General features: G+C 46.7%; 2 long non-coding RNA genes across 2 annotated transcripts in view; one reads left to right on the top strand and one right to left on the bottom strand.

Annotated features, from left to right (window-relative positions):
* Positions 1-3,748: 3,748 nt before the first annotated feature.
* LOC121820356 (uncharacterized) lies at positions 3,749-13,895 on the bottom strand. Its single transcript, XR_006060868.2, has 3 exons — positions 13,767-13,895; positions 13,044-13,250; positions 3,749-9,083 (listed from the first exon to the last, which is right to left on the bottom strand). It is a non-coding gene; the product is annotated as an uncharacterized LOC121820356 (long non-coding RNA).
* Positions 12,934-17,311, top strand: part of LOC121820355 (uncharacterized) — a 27,456-nt gene continuing 23,078 nt past the window's right edge. Inside the window, exon 1 of the long non-coding RNA XR_006060866.1 lies at positions 12,934-13,433. This is a non-coding gene — a long non-coding RNA (uncharacterized LOC121820355). The remainder of the gene's footprint in view (positions 13,434-17,311) is intronic.

Below are 17,311 nucleotides of genomic sequence, written 5' to 3'. Positions count from 1 at the left end.
TCGCAGAGAGTCAGACACGACTCAGCACATACACACTGGGTCAAGCCGCAGAGCTGGTTGTTGTACATAATCCAGACTACTACGTACAAATGAGATCATCTAGAAAACCAGAAAATGTTCATTACCTAACACAGTGCTCATATATTAAAAGCACCTCTACAACCAACGTTGACCTCTTAGTTTTGGCACCTGAACTCTGGTTATGTAAGACTTCAGTATTAGGAGAGGACAGGGGAGCCCCCTGCCCTGGCTCTGCAACTTTTCTGTAAATCTCAAATCAAAAGCTTAAATAGAACACAGTTTAATATGTCAGCCCAATTTGATTAGCAAGCAATTGAGAAGAACCTCTGTATGCTGAAACTGGGTATTTGATGATGCCAGTCATTCAGAGTATAGCTCTGAACACTGAAGTCAGACAAAAGGCCTTTGAACCCCTCAAAGTTCTCAGGAACTCTTAGGAAAGGCAGGCCTGCTCAGAGCAGTTGTGCATGAAGATACTGACAAGACCAGAAGCTGCCAAGCCATCCAGACTATGGCAAGTAGTGCTAGAAGGAAAACTAATAATACATGCACAGCTGGCTGGGGACACGATGGAGAGGCAAACAGAGCCGGGCGTGTCACGGAGTGTGATGGGCCTATAATGCATTTCAACGGAGGGCATTCGTGGTGATGTTTTGGGGTGACAAATAAAGGCTGCATTTATTTTTGGCTTAGGTAGGAAAGACTTCTTAGAATTCCTGCTCCTCTCCGTCCGCATACCTTCCTTCCCAGGAGGAAATGCAGTGGAGGCAGAAGAATATGAGCTTTGGGGTCCACATCCCACACTGTTCCTTCATCTTTCTGAGTCTTGGTTTCTCTGCCTATCAAATGAGAACACTGATAGGTATCCTGCAAAGGTTGCCGTGACGATTCTGTATGAGACTCTATGAAACAGCAAAAGCCTGGCCCTCGGCGGATACGAGGGGTTCTGGGAGGTAATGGATGCACATCTGACTGAGATTGGATCCTGCTTCTCAGATCACCCTGCCAGTTGCAGCACTTTGAGGCTCCACTCTGTTCTGTCTCTGAGCACAAGACGGGCCCAGTCAACGACCTTCTTAAGCCCAAGCAACCAGGATGAAACTTATGAGTTGAGGAGTGAAGAGTCTCGAGGCTCCAGCACCTTTGTGGTCTTGGCCTGACTTTGCGTCATCATATTTCCGTGTTCTTTCTCCTCCCAGAAGTCCCCATGAGGCTAGCAGAGTGGATGCTTCTGGGGCTGCCGTTACTCTCCATCTCCAAAGTGGTGGTGCATTGCTCAGGCCAGCTCTGCTCTGAGCTTTAAGGAGAAGTCATCTTTCTGTATGGACTTTTCTTTGGATTAACCATTCCTGACCTTCTCAACCTAAGAGTGATAAGCTCCAGAAGGCTAAGATCAGGGACCAAGAAAGCCATTAGCCTGGTTTAAATGTCGGTCAATAGGGCCTGTCTATTCGAGTCCTCTCAGTCCCCTGTGATCCACCCTCATTCATCAGGGACAAAGGCTTCCGGTGGTCATTGGAACCAGTGCCTAGAACAGGATCTCCTCCACAGAGCTCTCTCAGCAGCCTCAGTGTAGGAAACAAGCGAAGGGTTCTTTCATGACTAGTAAGGTCCCTGGAACTCCCCCTAATCTGCAGCCATTATTTGAACTTCCTAGAGGGATGTCCTGGGCTTCCCTGGTGGCCCTAGTTGTAAAGAACCCACCTGCCAATGCAGGAGACATAAGAGATGCTGGTTTGATCCCTGGTCAGGAACATCCCCTGGAGGAGAGCATGACAACCCACTCCAGTATTCTTGTCTGGAGAATCCCATGGACAGAGGAGCCTGGCGGGCTACAGTCCATAAGATTGAAAAGAGTCGGACAAGACTGAGCGACAAACACACACAGAAGGACATTCTGGTTCAGGGAGTCCTAGGTTTTAGCCACCGTGTTTCCATGGGCTGAGAAGGTGGGGTTCACTGAGGCACAGCTGGCCTCCTCCACTTTTCTGTGGGGAGAATCCTCTCAGGAAGGTTACTTGCAAAGTAGGCTCTCCTATTTCACTACCTGATATGTCTATGACTTCCTGCCCCTAAGACCTGCTGTGATTACACCAGGGGCCAGCTGACCCTCTCCTCAACACTGGACTAGAATCCTCTAAGAAGACACCAGGACATTTCTTCAAGAGTGTTCTATACAAAAGCTGAGCATCTCATAAAATGGCAATTCCACCCTTCCAGTTGCTCAGGCTAAAACCTTGAGGAGTTCGTGATGATTCCTTTCCTCTCACATCCCACTTTCAGTCCATCAGCAAAGCGTTTTTGTTCTAGCTTCAAAGTGACCACTTCTCTCCATCCCTGTATCACTGCACCTCATCCAAGCCACCATCATCCCTCACTGAGAGTTTTGCAGAAGGCTCCTAACGGGTCTCCTGGCTTCCACGCTTGCCCTTCAGTGACCTAGTCTCAGCACAGCACTCAGTGGGGTCCTTGGCTACCCATGAGCAGCACTCCTTTGCTACAAATGCTCCCAGGGCCTCACCAGCCTCTTTCCTGCTTCTCAAAGGCATCAACACCCTTCTGCCTCAAAACCTTTGCTCTTGCTCTGCCCTCACGGTAGGACACGCTTCCCTCAGAAATTGATCAGCTCCATCCTCACCTCCTTCCTGCCTCTACTGATAAGGCTGCCGTATCAGGAGAGTCTTCCCTCGTCACCCCCTGCCAACCCTGGCCCAGCTTTCTGGTTTGCTTTCCACCTCTCTGGCTCATGTATTTAATGGCTTCGTTTTGGCAGTCTCACCCAGTGGAAGGCTAGCTCGGTGAAGTCAAAAGCTTTGTCTTTTTGATTTGCTGGTGCATTTCCAGACGCAGGGACTGGAGGTACTCAGGAAATACTTTTGAATGGCTGAGGGAACAGAAACTATTAATAATTGGGAGGGAATTCCCCAGTGATCCAGTGCTTAGGATTCAGTGCTCTCACTGCGGGGGCCTGGGTTCAAGCCCTGATCAGGAAACTAGGATCCCACAAACCACATCGCACAGCCAAAAAAATAAAATGAAAGAACTGAGTTGGGGCACTGTGGAGTATAGTGAGGTATGGGGTAATCTAGAGCCAAAACTCTGGTTTTCAAGCCTTCCTTAATTTCAGAAGTCTTTAAGTGAAACCAGAAGGTTGAAGGGAGAGGGATCATTGAGGAACGGGGGGCCCATTCTTGGGACTCTCCTCCTGCTCTTCAAAGAAGTCCCTGACATACCATGGCTGAACCTGCAGGCAGCTCAGCAGCACAAATAAAGGCCAGTGATCCAGCAGCTCATTTTAATGTTGTAGCTCATTTTAGTGTTGATGATGGTTTAGAGAACTTTTGGTCCTTTAACTATCATTTTGGGTCTGCATATGAGTTCTTTTAAGATATTCTCCAATTGAATCCCTTTACCTCAAAAGATTACCTTCCTTCTCAGAAAATATTTGTATCCATCAACTTTATGATACAGTTTTCTGGAATATTATGCGGTAAAAAGCAAAGACTTCTTGTGATGGCATTTTGGCCAGGCATCATTGAACCAGGAAATGTTTAGACTTCAGTATTTGGTGATAGGTGAAGAATAAGAAACTGAGATATTCATTATTCGAACAAACATTTACAAAGTGGCTGTCTCGTACCAGGCACCTCTAGATGCTGAAGGTTCTGTTAAGAACTAGAAGGGATCCATGCCCATGGCGATTACATTTGAGAGGGCCAGGCTGATAGGAAACACATAAAAGTGACTTGTTTATTTTCAGATATTATTACAGGTCATAAAGAAAATAAACGAAGACTATGTCACAGAGAAAGACTAGGGCTTTGTCAAATAACCATGGTCTTCTTTGCTGTTCAATTTTCCCAGAGAATTAATCAAGCCAATTTCCTTATTTCAAGACTGAACAGTGAAATTTCGTGTTTAGAATGATTGTCCAGAATATATGAAAGATTAAATTCTATTCATTTTTAAGAAAAGAAAGAGAAAATATAGGAGGGAGAAAGGAGTAAAGGAGGAAGAGAAGGATATAACTATGTTCTAGGAAAAACTCCTTACAAGGTGGTGAAAATCCAACTAACCAAAACATGCCATTCCCAAAGAATCTCAGCTAATCAAGGATCCATTGACTCAATTAGAGTTGTATCTTACCACTTTGACTATTTGGACTGAAAGTCTAAGAAATAGTGCTTATATCTATTTATTTTCCCTGATTTTGAAAATTATCTTCTCTTTGTCCTGGAGAGAATCCTGGTGTGGTGTTTATAATTGCTGTTTTGATTTCACATATCTCTCACTCCATAATCTAGTTCCTTTTGGATATAGGAATGACATGAGTCATCTGTGGTCTTTATATAACTGGGAAAAAATATGTCTGCAAAAATGACACGAAGAAAGCTACAATATTTTTTAGATCAAAGCAGTTGAATTTCAAACTGATTCAGAACATGTAATTACTGACCTTGAAAAGGGCTCAGGGTCCATCCTGGACCACATGATTGTTTCTGTTTTTGATCAACTAATAAAAGGCAGATACATCCTTCTCAGAGTGAGTCCAGTTAAACTGACCACAACACAGGCAGGGCCTGCATAACTGAGATTCCCTTCCTATCTATAAATACAGCTTATAAAGTCAAGGAAAAAGGACGTGTTGAGGCACTCTGGAATGTTCCTGGGCAGGGTGGCACCAGTCTAGACAGATATACAATCAGAACAGTGTAACTAGTCAGGTCTGGAGTTTTGAATCACGGTTCCAGGGGAGATGCCTGAACCATGGTTGAAAGTTGATTTATCCTTTCTTCTACCATCAGACCCTCATATAATAACTGCTAACTTTGGAGAAGGCAATGGCACCCCACTCCAGTACTCTTGCCTGGAAAATCCCATGGGTGGAGGAGCCTGGTAGGCTGCAGTCCATGGGGTCGCAAAGAGTTGGACACGACTGAGCGACTTCACTTTCAGTTTCATGCATTGGAGAAGGAAATGGCAACCCACTCCAGTGTTCTTGCCTGGAGAATCCCAGGGACGGGGGAGCCTGGTGGGCTGCCATCTATGGGGTCACACAGAGTCGGACACGACTGAAGCAACTTAGCAGCAGCAGCAACCTCTGGGTACACAGTAGGTGCCTCTGTTATATTCATTAGCTCATGCAACTATTTTGTCATATGTATATCATTATTATGTCCATTTTGAAGATGCAAAAAATTGAAGCTTAGTCAGATAATTTGCACAGTCTCACTTGCTAGTAACTGAAAGAGTCAGAATTTCAACTGAGGAGAATGACTCTAGAAGATGCATTCATAAACACTTTTCTTTGATACCATCATGCGTTGGCATTTCTTGGACAGTTTTGTTAAAAGAGAAAAAATGGATTAGGTTGTTATAACAAACCACCCACTCTCCAAACCAGGCTTAAAGACCACCCACTTAGAGTAATCAGAGCATCTCTATCTTGCCGCTGTACCTGGCAAAGGGGTAATTGTAATCTGCAGAGAGGTTGAACCTTTGTCCTAGGAAAGGGGCTTAGAGCCTTCTCAATGAGCCCAGACTCCTAGATAGATGATAATGAAAAGGAGGAGATGGTGGCAATGATTAATAGAAACCAACCCCCACATTTATTGAGTGCTTGCTCTGTGCTAGGCATTAAGGTGTTATGCTAAGCTCCGTAGGTGGATTATCCCCATTGATCCTTCCTCAAACCTTCTGAGTCAGTACTGTTATCATTCTGAATGTTAAAAGGAGGAAACTCAGATTTAAACTGTGTGCTCTGCCTAAGGTCATGCAGAATTCCTAACTGACAGATATTTAAACCTTCATCTACCTGATTGCAGCGGCTGGATCCTTAACCACTAGACTGTATGCAGCCCAAGGTCAAGCCAAGCTGAACGTTGGGGTCAGGGGAACTGCCTGAGTCAGAAACGGAAAGATGAATCAGCTAAGAAGGAAGTGGAGTAAGCCTACATGCTCAGATGTGTCTGACTCTGGGAACTCCATGGACTGTTGCTCGCCAGGCTCCTCTTTCCATGGGATTTCCCAGGCAAAAATACTGCAGTGGGTTGCCATTTCCTACTCTGGGGGGGTCTTCCCAACCCAGGGATGGAACCTGTGTCCTCTGCTTTGGCAGTTGGATTCTATGCCAGGGAGCCTCCTAGGAAGCCCAAGGCTACAGCAATTTAGAATGTATTCATCAAGCCATTGATTCACTCAATTCTTTAACAAATATTTCTTGCACGCTCACTATTTGTTAAGCTCAGCTAGTTCCACTCATGAGCTCTTTAATTTGTTCAGCAAACATTTACTGAATGCTTCATCTTGAAGAGATAAAGATAAATAAGTCCCTGTCCCCAGAAGCTCCTGTTTAGCAGAGAAGTTGTATTGACAAATTGCTAAGAAAAAAAAAAAATCACTTACCCAAACAAATAAATCAACCCCCAACCCCCAGGGGCTTGCTTTCTGGACCACCCCCACTCCATTCACAGAGTCTGGCTGCACAAGGCGCTTGCCCCTGCCTGGGGATGCAGGAAGCTGGTTTCAGAGCACCTGCTGCTCATGTGCGCTGCCAAGGCGGGTGGATCTGTGGAGGCAGCACTGTTTTATTCATTCATGAGGCCTGGATATCCAAAGACAAACCCAGGTCTTAGTGAGGGGAGGTAACCCAGACTCAAACACAGGGACAGGATGGGAATGAGGGGGAGGGGGGGCGATGCCTGGTGGATGAAGAGAGTATGTGCAAATACTGATATGCCTCAGGGTAAGATAAGCCCTGTCTCAGGGCAGATATCTAAGGGAGCTCTCTGTGGGCTATAGCTGAAGCCAAGGAATAGTTGGTAGAATTATGGAACACTGCTATTTCATACATACTTTTAAGTGGCTGCCTACATGATGCTTCAAAGTGAAAGCATCAAAGTGTTAGTCCCTCAGCTGTGTCGGACTCTTTGGGACCCCATGAACTGTAGCCCGCCAGGCTCCTCCGTCCATGGGATTCTCCATGGATACTGGAGTGGGGAGCCATACCCTTCCAGGGGATCTTTCCAACCCAGGGGCTCAACCCAGGTCTCCTGCCTCGCAGGCAGATTCTATACCATTTGAACCACAAGGGAAGCTCATATGGTGCTTGACTGCAGTCTAGTCCTTCTCTTCCTGAAACCACTAAAAGTCCGGAATTCTACTGTTACCTTTGGGAAGGAGAGAAAAGAGCTGCTCTGAGGATCCCACAGGCAGCAGGGAGGCTGGATGCCGGCTGAGTGTGGGACCGGCAGCACCCAGATAGGCTCAGAAACGCTGGGCCAGGAGTTGAACTTGTGAGTCTAAAATAGACAAGGAGGCTGTGGTAAGGATCCAGAGTCAGGAGACCTGGGAGAGCGGACTCAGCTGCTGAGGCTCAAGTACTTCTGAAGTCCAGTTGACTGGGGTGACTTTGCAGACACTACTACCCTGGGGATGAGGGGAGGCAATTTGGGCTATAAATAAAGGACGTTGGGCCAGTGCAATACAGTAAGAGCTAAAAAGAGATTTTCCAGGGAGGAGACATAAGAGACCCAGGTTTAGTCCTTGGGTTGGGAAGATCCCCTGGAGAAGGGCATGGCAACACACTCCAGCATTCTTGCCTAGAGAATCCCATGGACAGAGGAGCCTTGCGGGCTACAGTCAATGGGGTCACAGAGAGTTGGACACGACTGAAGCAACTTAGCATGCACGCACGCATGGAACCTAGAGCCTTTGTGGAAGTGGGGGCGGGGGCACAGGGCAGGAAGGTTTCACAGCCCAGCATTTCCTGGGTGAGATCATGCCTAGGCTGGACCTTGGGGACAAGTGAGAGCTGCCCGGTAGAGTAAAGCAGCATGGGCATTCCAGGCAAATGGAAGAGAGAGAATAAGGCAGTGGGCAGGGAGAGCAAGGTCTGCGGGAGAAGTGTAAGAGCCCCTGGTTCCAGATGGGCTGGGTGGGAGGTGGGAGGAGTGGTCGGTGGAAGAGGTCAGGGCCGGAAGGTCAGGTCCATCCACAGGCCCACGGTTCCCAGTCTGCCATGAATGGAGTTTTCACAGGTCCTACTGAAATGAGAAGAACACGGACATCTGTTTCCTTTAGGACTTCTCCATCCCCCTAAAATATAGTCTTCTTCCTCTTCTTCTTTTTTTTTTTTTAAATTCTTTGGTTACAATGACCTTTCTTTCATGAAAAGATAGCGATCATTAAATGATTACTGCTTTCGAATGACTTATTTGGCAAAAGAGAAAGTTGGCAGCTCCAATATTATTCTGTGTAACGTATATTTTGTTTCATTTCATTTCATCGGTTTAATTTATTTCTTTTAAGTCACCCTGTGGAGTCCTGGGTAGAGGGAAATGGAAAGGCCTTTAGCCAGGGAGAGACACAGATGTGCATTTTGGAGTGAAAACTGATCGGGATATGAGGATGACGTCAGGAGGATGGGGCGGTGGCTGGGAGATGAGGAGCCTGGAGCTGCAGCCAACGTGTGGCAGAGGCTGAGCCAGGGCATGACAGGAAGGGCAGGGTGCAGAGGGTAAAAGAAAGACACACATGGGTGGTAAGGCTCCAGAAGCTGAAGAGCTTGTTGTATTGACCTCTGGAATCCAGGTGCCTAGTGCAGCTGGTGACCAGTGCAGCTTGTGGATGAATGAATGGACTGATTAAACATGGAAGTGAGAGACAGAAGGGCCAGCTGTATTCCCGCTTGTATGGCTGGGTGGATGGTGATGCCCAAGACTGAGATGGAGGAAACTGGGGAGGAAGGCAAGACTGGGGTGATGACAACTGCTTTCAAGGTGTTGGGTGTTAGGGGCTTAAGGTACATCTGGGCATGTAAGCGTGTATGACTCTTTGCCACCCCATGGACTCCCACCAGGCTCCTCTGTCCACAGAATTCTCCAAGCAAGAATATTGAAGTGAGTAATCATTCTCTTCTTCAGGGCAATCTTCCCCACCCAGGGATTGAACTCTGGTCTCCAGCACAGCTGGTGGCCCATCACAGGCTTGAGTTTCTGGAGAGAGATCCAGGCTGGACTTGAATCTGAGACCAGTCCCTGACGCCCCGAGGGTGTAGCCATCTGGATGGGGAGAGAGAGGGAGTGCTATTATGGGATGTTGAAGGAGCTTTCTGACATGACTCTAACTCTGCCAGCTGACTGAGTCTTCCAGAACACATCCATATAGAAACACCCATCATACTCAGTTTTGAAGTGCACCCTGGTGGCTGTCACTGCTGATATATGGGGACTTTGAGATGTGCCTGCTATCCCTGCCCGCATTCCCTAGGATCATCTCTATCAATGCATCCTTGGCATCACTCAACACCCTGCAACAAGCGTCAGTGTCCCCTAATTTTGCTTTTTATGAAATTCAAATATTGAATTTTCATGGAAACTTTACAAAAGATGAGAAGATATTTTAAATAATTAAATCTATACTTCATAGGCTTCATCAGACACATAGTCTAATAAGATTGGGAAATAAAAAGTTGAGGTTATTCTTTCCTTTCCTCCCAAACCCAGACCTTGCATGTTAACCCCAGTTTCTTCTGCCAGGCTTGTGTGAAATTGACTCTAACCTGGTTTTATTGAAAATGTTAGCAGAAAGAAACAGATGAGCGACTAATGGCAGGGATGAGGAAAGATGCCTTCTTCAAGGGCTTGATGGTTGGCAGGCACTGTGCTGGGCACTTGAAAGAGACTCTTTCATTAGTTTTCACAAGTGCCCTGCTGGGAGGCAACATCAAGCCTTACAAAACAAGGACCAAGGAGCAGAGCAGCTTGCCTCAGCCTTGCGGTCAGGAAATAGTAGAAATGAGATTTGAACTCAAGTCTGTCCAGTTGTAAAGCCTTTGGGAAGGGCCACCATACATTCTGATTTCCCCTCTGCCATTGGCCTCAGGTCCCATAGGTAAGTCCCAGATCCAAAGAGAACTCTGCTCTGGGCTTACAAGTTCTTGATTTGAGAGGTCCCCTGAAGGGAATCTTCTCCCCAGCCCCTCCACCATTAGATTATTTTACTGAACTCCAAAAAGAGGAGGAGAGGGAAAGAGAGAAAGTCTGTGAAAGCCGACATGTTTAGTGCCCAGCCTCGCAGGACACTGTGATTGTCGCCAGGCCAGGAGCCCTATAGAGGGCAAAGACTGGAGCAAAGGTGACCTGTCCAGGCAGGTGGGCGGGGCCCCAGGGAGCAGTCGGGGAGGCTCTGCAACCACCATCCAGACCCAGCTGCCTTCACTGGATGAAGTAGTAGGGGAAGGAAAGGAGGGGCTTTCAAAGGAACTACAATGAGGCATGTGGCCAGCATTTGCAGAAATGTTGAAAACCTGGACTCCAAGGACAATAGAAGCTGTCACTATGGAGCCTATTTACTCATTTCTTTCCTTTCATTCCTTTTTCTATTGTCTATTTATTGAAGGATAGCAGATTTGCAATGTTGTGTTAGTTTCTGGTGTACAGCAATGTATTCATATATATTCTTTTTCAAATTCTTTTCCATTATAGGTTAGTGCAAGCTATTGAACATTATTCCCTGTGCTATACAATAGGACCTTGTCTTTTATCTGTTTTATATAGAGTATCTATCTGTTAATCCCATCACCCTTGTCTTTAACAAGTATTTTTTGCGTGTCTATTTACGGCTGGCAGTGAGACCACTAGTGGTGAGTAAAACAGACATGGGCTTTTGCCTTTGCCAAGTTTATAATCTGGGAATGGATATAGAAGATCGGTACATAAGTGCAATGGAATATTACTCAGTCACGAAAGAAAGAATAATGCCACTTCAACAACATACATGGACCTAGAGATTATCATACTTAGTGAGGTCGGTTAGACACAGAAAGACAAATATTAGTATATATGATATCACGTATTGATGGAATCTTAAAAAAGGGTACAAACGCACTTATTTACAAAACAGAAGAAAAGTCACAGGTTAGAAAACACACCTACGGCTCCCAGGGGATCAGTGGGGGAGGAATAATTGAAAGATTGGGATTGACACGTACACACTAGTCTGGCACTGATGGTGGGAGAATCCAGACTTGCAAGTTAGCCCAGTTTCTTCTTCTAGGCTGGTGTGAAATTTACTCTAACCTAGTTTTACTGAAAATATTAGTGGAAAGAAATAGATGAATGAGGAATGACAGGAGACATGAGGGATGTGGGTTCGATCCCTGGGTCAGGAAGATCCCCTGGAGGAGGAAATGGCAACCCACGCCAGTATTCTTGCCTGGAGAATCCCATGGTCAGGGGAGCCTGAAGGGCTACAGTCCATGCACTCGAGAAGAGTCAGACACGACTGAGCAAACATGTCTACATAAAATAGGTAACTAATAAGAACCTACTGTTAGAAGAGGGAATGCTACTCAGTACTCTTTAATGGCTTCTATGGGAAAAGAATCTAAAAAAGAGTGGACGTATGTCTGTGTATAACCGATTCACTTTGCTATACACCTGCCACTTGACATAAGATTGCAAATCAACTAAATTCTAGGGGAAAAAATTTTTTTAAACTATAGTCTAGGGTCTTCCCTGGTAGTCCTGTGACTAAGACGCTAAGCATGCTGCAACTAAAGATTCCACATGTTGTGACAAAGATCAAAGATCCCAAGTGCCACAGCTAAGACAAAATGCAACAACAACAACAAAAACAACCAATAAAAAGTCTTTAAAAAAAAGTTATGGTCTGGAAAAGAAGACCTAGATAATAAACAAATCCAAATTATAAAACTGTGAATTATAATCATCACTCTGGAGAGACAGTGGCACCAGAGGTCAGGAGTCATCCATTCCAGTCACGATCATTGGGAGGCCCTGTAGTGAGGGGCGTGAGGTACCCTGCAAGGCTTGCTTGAAAAGATAGTTTTGTCAGAACCAGCTCAGCTGCCTGAGCAATCATATGTAGGTGACAGTTTGTGCTAAAAGAGATTGCCTTGGAGGAAACAGAAGGTGGCCTGAGAAGACACTGTTTGGACCCTGGGGTCCGGGGGAGTGTAGGTAGGATAGATGGAGCTGGAGTCCCCAGGCTGCTCTTAGGCAGGTATCAGGGAAGGACAATGTTCATGAACTTTAGGCAGTAGATTAGATGGCTGGTGGTGAAGGGTGGTGAGGGAAAAACTGACGCTTTTGAACTGTGGTGCTGGAGAAGGCTCTTGAGAGTCCCTTAGACTGCAAGGAGATCCAACCAGTCCATCCTAAAGGAAATAAGTCCTAAATATTCATTGGAAGGATTGATACTGAAGCTGAAACTCCAATACTTTGGCCAACTGATAAGAAGAACTAACTCATTGGAAAAGACCCTGATGCTGGGAAAGATTGAAGGCAAGAGGGGAATGGGACAACAGAAGATGGGATGGTTGGATGGCATCACTGACTCAATGGACACGATTTTGAGTAAACTCTGGGAGCTGGTGATAGACAGGGAGGCCTGGTGTGCTGCAGTCCATGGGGTGGCAAAAAGTCACATGACTGAGTAACTGAACTGAGATGGCTGGTTGTTCGAGACTATTCACTCCTTCCATCTCCGTGCTAAGCACCCATTTCCCTGTCCCTTGACTTTGGGCTCAGCTGTGAGACGCTGTGGTCAGTGGGTTGTGAACAGATGTCACGCAGACCCAGACAGTGAGACTGGCCTCCTGCTCCTCTGTCGTAGCCATGAACAGAGCTTTCCCTGGATAGCAGCTTCCCTTCGGCCTGGGCCGCAGGGTGAACGCACAGACCAAAATCCAACTGTCGCCAAGGAGCTCAGCCCACCCTAGCCGGAGCTCGTGCAGGCATGTGACTCACAGGAGCCCCGCAGCCTGGTGAGCATGACAACAAGTGCTGGCCTGGGAAGCCCTGAGGTTTGCAGTGGTTTGTTACACAACGTTATGTGGCAATAGCCCAGTGATATAACCAGTTACAGTGCCAAGGGGTAGTTGGAAGAATCAGTCCCCTCTTGCCCAAGTCACCCCAAAACAAGCAATCTAAGCGAAAACAACGAGTGTACCCTGCAAATGCAGCATTAAAAAAGTCCCTTAGTGATGGCCTTCTTACCGTATTCCAGCTCCCACGGGAATTCTGGAGCAGCCAGTCTTGACCACAGCCTCTGCCTCTGAAAGTGTGCACTGCTGCTTGGGCAGGACTATCTCCAGGGGCACCGCTGACTCTTCTTCATGCCAGTCCTCGGCCTCATGGTGGCTCTGACTTTCAGATTAAAAGCAGAAGCTGTCATTCCCACTGTGATGTGACGTGTTTGAATCCCTGCAGGGGATAAGCCAAGGCAGGTCAAATCCATCCAGGTCTCACCTGCAGTTCTTGAAGTCCAAAGGAGCTGTCACCTCCTGGCCGAGTGCTGCTAGCTGCCAACTCTCTCATCCTGTCCCGGAGCAAGATTTGGAATCTGCTGTCTGGAACATCGCGGATGATCTGTTTCTCTGGTTCTCTGTAAGTATCCATTACCTCCTTCTCATCCAGTGTATTTGTTTCCTCTGGCTTGTGCTGCATGTCTCTTAATCTGGGCATCTGTCTTTCTTTTAAAATTATTTATTTGGCTACACTGGGTCTTAAGGCATACAGGATCTAGCTCCCTGACCAAGGATTGAACCCGACCTCCCTGCCTTGGGAGCATGGAGTCTTAGCTGCTGGACCACCAGCGAAGTCCCCTGGCCATCTCTCTTGCTGCTTCTTGTCTCCTACCTTTCTTCATTTCCCCCTTCTCTTCTTTCCCTCCTCTTCTTCCTTCTCTGTTCTCTCTCTCTCTCTTTTACTTCTCCTTACCTCCACACTGGCATCACCAACTCAATAGACTGGAGTTCGAGCAAGCTCTGAGAGATGGTGAAGGACAGGGAAGCCTGGCGTGCTGCAGTCCATGGGGTCGCAGAGTGGGACACAACTGACTGAGTGAGTGAGCAACCCCCACATTCACTGTGAAGGGGCTCTGATTGGTTCTATGTATATCAAATGGACATCTCTGGTCCAATCAACGGGGCCCAGCGTGCACAACCATGTTGACTAAACATTCACTTATTTGAATACATATATATATTGTTTTTAATTTTCTTTTGGCTGCTCTGTGTCTTTGTTGCAGTGCACAGGCTTCTCTAGCTGTGGTGCTCGAGTTTCTCTTGTTGCAGAACACAAGCTCCAGTAGTTGCAGCATGCAGGCTTAGTTGCCCTGCGACGTGTGGGCTCTTAGTTCCCTGACCAGGAATCGAACCAGAGTCTCCTGCATTGGAAGGCAGATTCTCAACCATTGGACCACCAGGGAAATCCCTTGATGAAGCATTTCTGTAAGGAGCCGGCTTTCTGTGAATGTGTGAAGTTAAGGGAAAGTTAAGGGGACATTGAACTTGGGCAAAACTCCGCAGAGCAGTCTATCCTGGGCAGGGCCATCTCTGCCATTCCTTCATGTCTACATAGCATGTTATACAGCGCTGAGCACACGTGTGCTCTGTGGAAGCTGCAGGCCGATTGATTGATTACTGTAATGTTTTTACACTAGGAAAGAAAATCTACCACAGCAGTGACAAGGCAGTATTAGGGGATCAAGATTTCTCAGCCTCCCCAAGTAAAATGGGACAAACAGCCAGTTAGAGGAACAGTCTCAATACTCAGACCCACGCTTTTCTCCTTTCTCTTTCTTACTCCTCCTTTTCCCCCTCTTTTTACTTCCTATGTTTCAGCATCTACCCTTCCATTTTTCATTAACATTTTTGCTTTATCTCTTCCAAGCTCCCCAAGTCAGAGTTATAAAGGGGAAAAAAAAAAAAAAAAAACTAAAGCAAATCAGTGGGCAGAGTACTAACATGTTAATCTAGTTTTGGCTTTAGCACAATCTAGTTGTGTGACCTTGGGCAAATTACTGGATTTCTCAGGGCTTTTATTTCCTCAACCATAAAAGAAAAAAAAAAGAGGGAACATGGTGGTTTGCAGCTTGGAGTCTTAGGGGTCAGTCGAAGTGCATCAGGGGCACTTCCTACAGGGTAGGAAGGCTGATGGAGGGGCCCAGCCTCAACTCCAACTTTAGGTTTACCAGGAGGCATAAGATATAGTTGCTCAGTCATGTCCGACTCTTTGCAACCCCATGCACTGTAGCCCACCAGGCTCCTTTGTCCATGGAATTCTCCAGGCAAGAATACTGGAGTGGGCAGCCATTTCCTTCTTAGTGATCTCTCCTACCCAGGGATGGAACCCAGGTGTCCTGCATTGCAGGCAGATTCTTTACCATACCGTCTAGGCCATCAGGGAAGAGTTCTGCTCTATACAAACTAGTTGACCTCAAAGATTCTTTTCCATATTAGGTAAGAATTTTGTTTGATAGCAAGGTAAATGGTTACAGGGACTTTAAAGAGAGAGGAGGTGGGCCACTTTTCTGTCATGTGAAAAGAGAATGAATGGATTTCAGGGTCAGGACGGTTGCTCCACAACATCAGTATTGACCTTCGTTCTTCCTGCTCCACCGTTCTTTGCACTGGCTATTTTAAAAAATATTTATTTATTTGCCTGTGATGGGTCTCAGCTGTGGCATGCAGATCTTTGATCCTTGTTGCAGAATGTAGGATCATTAGTTGTGGCATGTGGGAACCAATTCCCTGTCCAGGGATAGAACCCAGACCCACTGCAATGGGAGCTTAGAGTCTTAGCCATTGGACCCCCAGGGAAGTTCCAGCACCAGCTATTGCTTCCCATCCCATCACAGGTGCTAAACATTTACTAAGCACCTGTCTATAAGTGGGGGCTTCCCTAGCAGCTCAGATGCTAAAGAATCTGCCTGCAATGCAGGAGACCTGGGTTCGATGCCTGGGTCAGGAAGATCCCCTGGAGAAGGGAATAGCTGCTCACTCCAGTATTCTTGCCTGGAGAATCCCATGGATAGAGGAGCCTGGTGGGCTACAGTCCATGGGGTTCCAAAGAGTCGGACACAACTGAGCAACTGGCACACTTGTCTCTAAGTGCTTGAATGCTCACATGCATAGAAGAGACCTCCAGGAGCCCTGCCCTTGACATCTTCCACCGGCAGAATTAGTCATTCCCACCTCTGCTGCCCATTCCACTTTGTTTATATATGCAGAGTACTGTGTCTACCGTATTGTGTATTTGTTCTCTTTCTGTATGCTGGACAGATCTGGGCTGTTGATAGCGGGCCCCGTGTGTTACTCCTCTTTGGTTCCCTGGTGCCTAACCCAGTGCTCGGCATCCAGCAGGAGCATGGTGTTTGGGGAATGGACGAGCAGATGCGTGAGCCAATGCTTCATTCCATCCTCAGCTCCCACAGCCCATCTCTAAGGACTGAGGAGTAGATTGTTTGGGCCCGTTTGTGTCCCAAGGGGAAAAGGAGAGAAGGGACAGGACACAGCTGATCATCTACAGGTCTGTGGCTCCAGAAGCCAGCTAAGCTGGAGGTGCATTTGAGAATCCTCAACAAACATGTGGAAGTTCAACTGACATGATGGATCGATTGAGATCAGAGTGGGTCAGTGGAGAGAAGAAGAAAAGGGGGCTCTAGGGAACATCCACAGTTAAGAAGTGGGAAAAAAAGAGGCCCCAGCAAGGGAGACTGAGCAGAAATGCAAAATTAGGAAGAGAACTGAGGCAGGGGAGAGCTTCAGAAGGAAAACATGTCAGCACTTGAGAGATGCTAGGAGGTCAAAAGCCTGTGTGGTCCTCTCTTGACAAGTCTCTAGAATTATAGGGGACCCACAGAACTGAACCCCATTCTCTCAATCCTCTCTGCAAAAGGGCCATTTTCCAGAATATCAGAGGAATCTATTCTCAGCACGCAGCTCCCTCCACCATCACAACTAAACCTCCTTTGCTATAAAGTAATTTTATCTATAGCAAAAGCCACTTACCACTAATATATACATAAGACAGCTCTTGCTGTAGAGGATTTATGCATGGATAGGCATAGCTTGGGTCTGTCCTGGGATAACAAGGTCAAAAATCAAACTGTGAGTCAAGGGAGCAATCAGAATCTGAGCCAGCCCTCCAGGCTGGTGTTAACAAATAGAGCAATGTTTCCCAAAGTCAATGCCAAGACTGGCCTCCCTTGTTATAGGGAGATGATGAGAAAAATAACAATAAAATCTTGGTTAAATATTAAGAACCAGGAGGTGAGAATGAGCTTGCTGAGCCAGAGACTGGGAGGGAGAAGCTCAGAATCAAGAGAGAGAGAAGAAGCTCCAGAGCTGGGGGTCGGCCAGTGGGGCAGCAAGACAGCCCTGCCGGGTAGAAATTGTAAGAGTGATCGAGATGTCTCTGGTGGTCCAGTGTTTCAGGCTGTGCGCTCCTACTGCAAGGAAGTGTGAGTTCAGTCCCTGGTC

The sequence above is a fragment of the Ovis aries genome, chromosome 9, assembly GCF_016772045.2.
Source record: "Ovis aries strain OAR_USU_Benz2616 breed Rambouillet chromosome 9, ARS-UI_Ramb_v3.0, whole genome shotgun sequence".
Lineage (NCBI taxonomy): Eukaryota > Metazoa > Chordata > Mammalia > Artiodactyla > Bovidae > Ovis > Ovis aries.
This window is presented reverse-complemented; position numbering and strand designations above follow the sequence as displayed.